The 11,562-nt window shown below is 32.6% G+C and overlaps 1 pseudogene; it reads right to left on the bottom strand.

The window, feature by feature from the left end:
- Positions 1-11,390: 11,390 nt before the first annotated feature.
- On the bottom strand, positions 11,391-11,509 carry LOC111732874 (annotated as a pseudogene).
- Between the last annotated feature and the right edge of the window lie 53 nt (positions 11,510-11,562).

Genomic DNA, 11,562 nt, shown 5'->3' with positions numbered 1-11,562 from the left:
CTTTTTTCCTTATAAATAATGACTACATGGTAAAATGTATTAAACATAATTTTGTGTTGAAAGAATATACTTTCCCTCTCATTAAATAGCAAGTAATTTTTGATTCTCTTTTAATAAAACAAGACAAAATGAAATCTCCTCTTAGCTAGTTTCTGAAAGATTTTTGGTTCAGTTACTATATATATGAAATATAATTTATAAATAAATCTTTTTATGGATATCACCAGTACTATATTCTGTGATTTTTTCAATAAAATTCGAAATAGCACATTATTGGAATTGGCAGTAATAGTTGTTGATAAATATGACATCAAAGATTCTCAGCTAAACTGGAGGTGTAACCAGAATGATCTAAGATCATTTAAATTGACTACTTCCCCCACTAATGTCTTCTTTTTACACCTCTTCCTCATTCCTTTTCGATCGCCACTTTAGTCAACCATTCTTACTAACAGGACTGAATTTTATTACTTAGGTATTTGGAGGGACAGGCAAATAGTTGAGAACAACTGGATTACAATACTTTTAAAGAAACTTCACATTTAGTAAAAAAAGAAATCATTCTTTTCTGATGCCATCATATTTAGGAAATTTTCATAGACAATGAAAGTAGAAACAAATTATTTCTATCCTATTCCAAAATGTATTTTATATAGGAAATTGTTCTTTGTATTTATTCTCTATCTTTGCAGATATAGTGACTGTTAAAACAGCATATGCACTGGAATCGTGTGTTAAGATTTACAGTGAGTTTGGTCAATTGTAATTATTATCTTTGGACATAAACATAGAAGGCCTTGTGTGAGGCCGAAGACCCTGTATTTTCCACCGACACTGATGTAAGTAGTTTATGGATTGTACATGGAGAAACACTGCCATGGGATTTAAGTTTAAAGTCTTTGCAGTCATACTGTTTGGCTTTGAACCATGGGTATGTCACTTTTCAGTTGGGCCACCTCAGGCATTGCTTATTTAATGTAGTTAAATCTCAGTTTACTTAACTGCAGGAATAATAACAGTGCCTATATCTTAGAGTTGTGGTGGGGATGTGTTGAGATGATACATGCAAAGCATTTAGTACAGTGGCTGGCATTATGAGGGAGCCACTCAGTTCTGCTATCATCTTTGTCATCATCATCATCATCATCATCATCATCATAATCATCATCAATATCATCATCTAACAAGCATGGTATAACACTCCATATTAAAGATATTTAGAAGAATCTTCTCTTAAAACTTACTATTTCTTCTGATAATATATTATTCAAAATTTTATTTAATTTGCTTTTATGTGTTATTTGTTTGAGTTTTGTTTTCTTTTTTGGTTGATAGTTTTGTTGTCTTAAGACAGAATTTTTAGAACTACTTTATGAAAGTAATTTGTATTCTCTTAAATGTTGTAGATTGCTAAAACATTTTAGGGGAGCAAAAAATAAAACATTAAATTATCTAGCTGTAAAAATTCAGCTGAATGTCTAGAAAGAGTAATTTGTTCATCTCCAAGTGTGAATTTATATTTCTTTCCTTATAATAAAAGCAACATCCCAACATTATGCTAAGTGAAATAAGTCAGACAGAGAAAGACAAATACTGTATGATATCACTTATATATGGATTCTAAAAAGCCAAATTCACCAAAACAGAGAGTAGAGTGGTGGCTGCCAGGGGCTTGAGGTAGGGAAAATGTGGAGATGTTCATCAAAAGGTACAAACTTCCTATTCAAAGATGAATAAGTTCCAGAAATCTAAGTTACAGCATCATGACTATAGTTAACAATACTGTATTATATATTTAAAAGTTGTTGAGAGAATAGATATTAAATGTTCTCACCACACACACACACACATACACAAATGGAAATTATGTGAGATGATAGGATGTGTTAACGAATTCTGTGGTAATTATTTCATAATACATACTGTGTCAGATCATTATGTTATATACCTTAAACTTACTCAGTGTTATATGTCAATTGTATTTCAATAAAGCCTGGGGAGAGAGTAGGGGAAGCAAATATCCCAAGAGTGGTAGAAGTACTTCTACAGAGAGGACCCACATCAATAGCTCTCTACTCACTCATTATGCCACATATGAGAAGTAACTGATAATAGGGAGAGACACCCCGATCACTAAGATAAACTGCATCTACCCAGCAGTTTGGTCTACTAATAAAGTAAAGATCTCAAAGGAATACTTTTGCATTCAAATCAACAAACAGGTGAAGCTTAATTTTAAAATAATGTTTCAACAAGAGAATATTGGTTGAGAAACACATAAATAAGTGCCACGTTGTTTCTTGGAGCTTATTTTCTTACATTTTAGGCTTTCACCCATATTTCCAGTCTTAGAGCATTCACTTGCACAATACATTCTCATAAGTAACACTCTAAAGGCTGAGGTCTTTACTTTATTAGTAGACCAAACTGCTGGGTAGATGCAGTTTATCTTAGTGATCGGGGTGTCTCTCCATATCTACCTCCCACTCACCATACGATTTGTGTGGAGGGATGCTTTTTAAACTATACTTAACCCCGGATATCCTAATATTTTCTAGATTGGGTCTTTCTTCACTTCAGTCCTACCCTATCCCTTTGAAAATCATGTTCTGTAAAAATTACCCAAAACTTCCTGAGGTGATGGAAATGTTCTCTATCTCTACAGAGGTGTTGGCTTTATGAGTGTACACATTGGTCAAAACTCATTTAATTATACAATTAAAACATATGCACAAATTCCCTATACATAAATTTTTCTTGATTAAAAATAGCATAATCTACATTGATGTCTTTCATTTGCATTTTAAGATAAAGTTTTACACTGGTCTTTTATTTAACACAGAGATATAAATCATATGCTTACTTCTCGTAACTCAACCAAAAGGGATTAAGCCTTGAAGTCTAGAATATTATGTGGCACACAGTCACCTAGTGACAGCATACTACCATAGCAAAAATGAGATTTATAAGAAAAGTTGCAACACGGAGCTGAAAATAATGGAAAATCATGGTTTCTCAATGATAGACCCTTCTTTTAGTTACCATAGTTCCTAATTTCTTGCATCTTGAAACCAATGTAAAATTTTAATCTATGAAGTGTATCTAGGATTTGAAAAGGACTAATAAACATTTCTCACCATTCTTAATATTCTTAACAAATTGAGAAAAAGAGAAAAGCCAAAATATTAATTTTCCAAGGCTACTTCGGTGTATACAGTTTAAATGAGAGTCAAAGGGACTGACCCTAGGTTCAGGCCAGGAGAGCCTAAATGAGAAAAAGTTTAAGTATGTAGAGGAAACACTCTCATTCTACTTTATTACTTATACTGGTCTAAAATAGAGATGGAAGAAGAGACAAAATCTCTAGTACTCATATCTTTTGGTAGATTAGCTCAATCAAGTAGAAAAATGTATAATAATAGCTTTTATCCAGCAACAAGACAATAGGCTGTACCTGTGAAAGTAAAAGTAAAGGGTGAAGGAAGCTGAAAGAATCATTTAGGGAACACTGAAATCAGAAGTGTGAAGGAAGGATATTTTCTATTTAACAGAGTTAAAAGACATATATGGAAAATATGTGAAATCAGGATATGAATTGTAGGTATCATTGACCTCAGTTCTGGACCTGATGTAATACAGGTCACTATCATTGCATTCTGGTGATTTACATATTCATCAAAAGAGGTCTTTGTAGACTTAGACAGATTTTTAAAATATTATTACAATACCAAAACATCAGCATGAAAAATAAATAAAATTGATAAGTACATCCATCAGGTACAGCTTGCTTAAAAGAGTATTTGTCAGTTCCTCTATATTATTTCCTAAACCATGTTAAAGGACACAAGTGGTTATCTACTGCTGGAATTAAGGACAAGAACAAGGTCAGGAGACTTCTGTAAATCTGATAGGATTATTGTTACTTGAAAGTAGGAAAGAGTAGAGACAGAAATCAGTCCCAGGGGAGGACACCGAAGCCTGCTTGTAAATGTAACTTATCATTAATGAAATCTCCAGGCTTACTGTTGTCTCTCTAAACGCTCCAATTCACTCAAGGTCAAGGTCAAAGCCCAAACTCTGTTGATGATCTACAAGGTCCTACATGATAAGGGCTCCCATAACCTTTCTGCTCTCATCTACAACTACCTACCCCTTTGTTCAGTCCACTCCAGGAGCACTTGCCTTTTTGCTTTCCCTCAGACAACAGCAGGCAGGACCCTCCTCAAAGTGTATCTGTTTAGCTCACACCTTTCCTTCTTTCAAGAGCCATGTTACTTGTTTTCTGTGGAACTTGTCCCCCACTACTATATGTGTACTTATTATGCTAGACTTTGATTCCCCTGGCTGGAATAAAAATTCCAGGAAAGGTATTTTTGTTTTTTATTTGCTGTTATATCTGATGAATGAATATATAGTTTCGTGTAGAATGACTAAAGCAAAGGGCATTCAGAATTTCCTGATGCTGCAGGATACACATCTCCTGTCTGCCACGATCAGTAATACTCCTGACACTGACAGTTAATCGAACAGCAAAGAATCATCCACAAGTACAAGCTAGTTTTTTGGTATTTCCCCAGATAACACTCGGAAAGCCTTACTGCTTAGCTGTCTCTCTGGTACTGCCTTTCTGGTCCTGTGTCTTTGGTCCCTGGCTTCAGTATACCTTAGACAACTGTGCCTCAGCTTCTGGTCCCTTCATATTGATGATGGGTTTGGGCTCCAGTGGACTTCTTGCCCTTCCATCCTAATCTCTATGTTACATTCTTGCTCACCATTCATCCAGGATCACCACTGTCATCCTGCCCAAAGGGGGACAAATAGATAGCAACCTGCTTCACTTTTACATTTTTAAAATATGCAACCCTCAGGGTGGTAATTTGCCGCCTACAATTTTGTACCTATAGCTATGTCTGCAATTTTAAAATCCCAGATATCACATGCAGAATATAAGGAGGAGAGGCACTTTTTGCCCCATTTTTTAAATATTTTAATCATATTATTTTGTCTGTTCTTCAATAGATTTTCCTCTGCTCTGTAATGAGGTATTTGCTGCTTGCCTTGGGACCTGTCTTCCCAAACAGTATCCTGGGGCCTGTTTCCCATGCCTTGCCTCTGTATGTTAAATTTCAGAAGCAGGTGTGTAGTGCAGGCATCTGAAACACATCATCTGCCAACAAGATGCAGGGTGAGCACTGGGTGGAGGCCAAGGATGAAGCTGGTGTGGGGACTGGAGCCAAGATCAAACTGGCTCGTGATGCTGCGATGTGAAATTGAAGTCATGGAGCCAAGAAAAAGAGCCAGATATCAACTTTTTATCATATTGAGGTTTTCATTCTGAGAAAAAAGAAAAATTTATTTTTAAGTCTTAGTGTCGTCATTTGCTAGTCATATAAGAATTGACAGAAATTTTTACTCTTGCTGTTTTTATCTGGGCTTATAAAACCTGTTTCTACTGAATATGGCTGACAGACTCTAAGGTCCCTCTACTTCTATGCCATTATTCTGGCCAACTGAGCTTCATGCTTTTGTATAATACTCTCCTTCTGAGTATGGATAGGACTTACATCTAATCAATAGAATTTGGCAAAGGTACACGATGGGTGTCACTCCTGTGGTTATGTTACATTAAATAAAACTCTATCTTGCAAGCAAATTTGCTCTAGAGACTCTCTTTCTTCGCTTGACGAAGTAAAATGATATTCCAGGGAAGTCAACATGACTGGGAACTGCAGCAACCTCTAGGAACTGAGGGCAGCCTCTAGCAGCTTAGAATGGCCTCCACCCTCTAGCCAGCCAGAATCTTGGGCACTCAGTCCTACAGTTGTGAAAAAATGAATTATTCCAAAAACTTGAGTGAATATGAAAACTGGTCTAGCTTATCTGGAGGCTGGACTAAGAAATGATTCTTTCTTAGTCCAGCCTCCAGATAAGCTAGACCTTTATTGTAGCCTTATGAAACTCTAAGTAAATAAGCCAGCTAAACTGGGTCCACCCAGATCTTGACCCACTAAAACTTTTGAGATAATAAATTGGTGTTGTTTTAAGCCTTTGAGTTTCTGGTAATTTGTTAACACAGCAATGGATAATTAATACACTGAATTTGCAAACTCTAGTGGCTTCCCTATGCAAAAACACTTAAAGAATACTGTCATACCAACAGCGCCCCCCTCCATATTTTTACTAAATGAGACTATTTTCCGTACTTTTCTAGCTGCATTTTACTATACCAGGATTGGACAACTGCCAGTTTCTCAACTAAGAGATGTTGTGACCTTGGTGCTCCTGCTTGAAAATCAAACTGAGCCAATTAGATTATCTTAATGCCATTAAAACTAAGGAGTGCCCTAAATGTCTCACAGACTTTCGGGAAGAGGGTCAGGTTTGAGAACGTAAGTGTGTGTTTACTATAACATGAATTCTATCTGCATATAAAGTATTTATATTCCACTTATTATAATTTGCAAAGTAAAAAGCACCTAAATGTCAAGTGTAGCAGTTAACAATCAATATGAATTTATATTTATTTCTATCCATTTGTTTTGTTATTTCTGTTATGTAAAACTAAAAAAAAATTATTAGTAATGAATTTATTTGTTATTAAATATTCTCTAATGAGAGATATTTATATCAGAATTCTTTCTAATGAAAGGAAACTAAGAAAACATGGGTCCTTCAATTTAGTGAAGTATAAAAATGTGTTAGTAGCAAAATAGGTGTTTAAAAATGATGTTCAGGGCATAGAAAAATAATTTTTTAATTTTATTATGGTTAACCTTGGTAGAAATCCAAAATCAGGTTTTCTTAATAACAGTCACATAGTCCCTATGATTTATTTAGTTTTTTTAAGATAGTAAGTATTAAGTAGTACCTATGATGACACATGACATATGCCACCAATAAAGAGGTGAATAAGACACAACATATTTTATTATATAACTCACAACTAAAGGGTAAATATAACACATCCATATATATTTGATTCAACCCTGATTAAAATTAATGTTGAGGGTTAAAAAAGTACAAATTAGTAATTGATAGATGGTCATAAGGATGGGGAGCACAGCATAGGGAATGCAGTTAGCATTAATGTAATGGCTAGGTGGAGAGCCAGAGAAGAGAAAGAGCAATAAGGGGATAGTTTCATAAACTATATAAATGTCTAACCAATGTACTGTATACTTAAAACTAATAATAAATAAAATTTAAAAAATAGATAAAATTAATGTTGAAAAAAAAACCCACATACTTCCACTGTTAGTAAATGAGAAAACTGTGAACAAAACTTTGATATTAGATCTTAAAATATAACATCGAGTAGTTTTTTAATAAAGAAAGAAAAAACATTAACAAATATAGATGTCATAGTGAGTTATATACTTATTCTTATCAAAAACTAGAATTCTACCTATTTTAATTAATAAAATTGCCAAGTTTTAGTCATAAAAAATTGAAGGGCTTACCTTTATAATTCCAGAAATTTTTGACTTAGTATTCTAATAATAAGAATGTTCGTTACAAGGAACCAAGTAAGGTAGAATATTTGTTGTAGAAAATAATACCAATTCACTTAAACTCATAAACTATCTCACAGGAGGTGGTGATATTGAAATACACATTATTGTCCTGGGAGCATGGAAGAAGGAAGTCACCAGAAAATATTTAGAAGCTCAGGAGATGTTAAATTTTGTTTCAGAGAATAAGCAAGCATTGAAAAGCAGAGAAGGAGTGGCAGGAATAAAGATACAGAAATAAAAAAGAATGGTATATTAAGAGCTAACATGTACCTTTAATTAAAATGTTTTATCAAGTCTATTTGAGAAGTTTTCTTTCAATATTTGTGATTGATGGTGCAAATATTTTAGTAACTACTCTTTCTCTAATAAACTAATGGCCCTTTTCTTTCAAAAATAAATGTAGAGTTGGAATCATATTTAAATTTTATAAAAAGTGTGAAAAATGCTATATAAACTTGTTATTTAATATTTATATAACATCATAAAATTGATTATTTAACTTAAATAGACATCTCAGTTGCCTTGATAGGGAATCATGTACTTATTATATTTTTTAGAAATATGCTTTGCAATGGCAATTTTATACTGAATTCCTTAAAGAGAGAGAGGTGTGTAATAAACGCTTGCAGAAGGAAGTGTCTAAATACACAAACAGTTCTCCCATCATTGTTAACACAATACGGAAGGTACAGCATATACATTAGCAAAATGATTAATTTATAATATGTCAACTTGGTTGGACCCTGGTGCTCAGAAATTTAGTGAAACATGTTTCTGTGAAGGTGATTTTGGATGAGATTAATATTAGAAATTATTGGACTTTGAGCCAAATAAGATAGTCTCATAATGTGGATAAGCTTCATCCAATTAGCTGAAGGTCTAAATGGAACAAAGACTAACCTTTCCTGAGCAAGAAGAAATTCCGTCAGCAGAAAGCCTTTGAACTTGGCTATCGTTCTTCCCTGAGTCTCCAGCCTGTTGGCCTCTCCTGCAGATTTTGGATTTTCACCTCCACAGTCATGTAAGCCAATTTCTCAAAATAAATCTCTCTCCATGTACCTATATATCTTAATGTTTCTGTTTCTCTGGAGAACCCTGATTAATACAAGTATCTCTGTCACATTAAATATTTAACTACTTTGAATAACAATTCCCAAACCATAAAATAGAGGAACTAGTCTAGGTGACTTCAAAATCCCTGATAGCCAAAATTTCTATGAGCTACAATATAAGGTTATATTTTTTAAAGAATTGTGAGATAAAAGAGTCTGAATAAGCATATTCTATTTCCATTGTTGATCACTTAACAATGTAATCCTTAGCAAATGCTAAGGGACAAAGGTTGTACTTACATACAAATTAACTAACCATGTGCTTATACTATGTTTCAAAGGAAATAGGTTTATATCCAAATGATACCATGCAAATAACAAGAAAGAAAAAAAAAATCTAGATCCTCCACCCCCAAATTACTCCTTTGTTATTTTTTCATACTGTTTTCTCATGAACTGACCAGAACAACTTATATTTGGTGATCGTTTTTGTTAAGAGTTATTGCTTTGATTAAAATTTATTTATTTTCGATGGTTATGCCATCTTTACAATGTTATTTTGCCTTTAAAAACTAATGATCTCAGCAGAATTCACATGCATATATCATCAAAAGCATTTTCATAAAGACACAAAATAATTTATTTTCTTGATAATCCATCCATGTTGGCAACTAAATTTTTTAAACAGATGGCACTATGATAAATTATCCAATATGTAGGAATCATGGCATGAATCTGGAAACTTTGCACAGATGCTTATAATGAGATGTTCATGATCACATACCATTTGCACATTCAGAGAATGACGGAGCCTTCTGTTGTGAAAGACACTTATATGGTGAGGTTTCTTTTAGTAATTTTTAATGATGTTGCTTTGATTTAAGGGTGATGTATTCCCTGGAAAATACATTTATTATATTTGGTGGTTTTAATCTTTAAGGTAAAATATGTCTCAGAGAAATTTTTGATGGAAAAGATTAATTTAGAATTTATACATTTTAACAAAAGAGTTGAAAATACTCTGGCTTAAAGGTGTTTATAAAACTATCTTTTCAAATCTCAATGAAATTTTAATTTTCAACCACAGAGGTCTCCAGGCTGTCATAATGTTAACTGAAGAAAAACTTCATTTTATAATATGGAGAAAATATTGTTTCAAGTAAAAAATAAAATGTTGATATTAAAATATCTGAATTGTGATGCTATGTTAATTCTACTTAAAATACAGGTTACAGAAAAGCAAGTAAAGTGGACCATTCAAGGAAAAAAATATATTTTATTCCAAAGGCACAAAGCTATTCAACTTTAGTTGCAAAAGACTTTAAGATGATATTTACAGGGAGCTAGTGACTTAGAATGTTGAGTGATGATTCCCGAGGAAAGCAGATAAATCACTTGACATAATACAATCATTGGCAGAAACATGGATTTAACAATCTACTTCTTGGTTCTTTAATACTGAAATATTTAAATCTCTAATATTCCAATATCTGAGTCTCAACTCTGAGCACATATTCAGTCTCTCTAACTTACATGTGAAGAAAAACACGTAGATCTTAACATATTCCAGGCCCTAATTTATTTATATTTACTCTCTGTCTCCGTGTTTCTGTCTCTGTTTTTGTGTATGTGTCTCTCATACACAGACCACTATTCACACATAAATACATTATCTAAAAATTCAATGGAGCAGACATAGGACTGCAAGGAGCATATACATTGTTAATTTCATTTTGGACTTGATATTTCTAAATTATATATAAGGAATTCTCATCTATCTATGTATTTATTATATTGGCAGTCATTATTAAGCTTTAAGTCCATAAACCAATAATTATGAGCCAAATTATATGCCACATGTCTTTTAGTTTTATAGTTCTAAAATGAATTATGAACACTTTTTACTTAGGCACTAACAAAGTGTAAATTTGGAAACATAAAATTTATTTATTTTAAAAATTCTAAATATCAGGAACTTTCATTGAGGCAAACTGTGACAATAAATACTAAAACTAGAACTTAAAATTTGATAATATTTTTATTTTTCTTATGTGGTCCATAGTCATTTTCTTATTAAAATGAATATAATGATCCCTTACTGAGTCAATAGAAAAATGTGAGAGCTATATTTTTTTCTTCCTTCCATTTATACTTCAAGTTAAATATACTTTGATTAAGAAAATTTTTTTTAAATATACAGAAAAATTTATGAGAAGATAAATTAAGTAGACATGAGAGAAGAACAGTTTTTCCCTATATTTTCCTTAATTTTTCTCTCTACTTTACTTTTATTTATTTTTATGTTGAGGTATTATGTTTTAGTGATTATAACAAAACAAGAAAACTATCAAAAAATAATTAGGCCAAAAGTTTTCAAAATATGGTCTAGAGTTCCTTGGGCTTCTATAAGACCCTTTTAGAGGTTTCATAAAAGGAAAACTCTTTTCATAACACTGAGACCTCATTTGTCTTTTTCACACTCATTATCTCATGAATGTGCCATGGAGTTTTCCAGAGGCCACATGATATGAGATATTACAAAAAATTAAATCCAAAGCAGACATGAGAACCCAACTGTCCTATATTAAGACAAACATTTAAAAATTTTTCAAAAATGTAATTATACTTTTCTAATTTGTTTTATGATGAAAAATCAAATTATTTTACTTAAAATGTATTTAAATTAACGCATAGTTTATTATCATTTAAATTAATAAATATTTTTAAAATCCTCTGTTTTAAGTTTTAACATTCATTGTAAATATTAATAGATATAACTCACATAAAAATGCTATTTGGAATCCTGATTAATCTTTTTTTTTAATGCCTACAGCATCTGGTCTTCCTAGGTGGTCTCCCATCCAAGTACTAACCAGGCCCGACTCTACTTAGCTTCTGAGATCAGACAAAATCGGGCACTTTCAGGGTGGCATGACTATAGATTTGAATAATCTTTAAGTGCATAAAAGAACCCAGAGTTTTAAAACTTTAAGAAT

This window comes from Pteropus vampyrus, unplaced genomic scaffold, assembly GCF_000151845.1.
Source record: "Pteropus vampyrus isolate Shadow unplaced genomic scaffold, Pvam_2.0 Scaffold12, whole genome shotgun sequence".
Lineage (NCBI taxonomy): Eukaryota > Metazoa > Chordata > Mammalia > Chiroptera > Pteropodidae > Pteropus > Pteropus vampyrus.
Note: the sequence above shows the minus strand (reverse complement) of the source record. Positions and strands in the feature narration are given on the sequence as shown.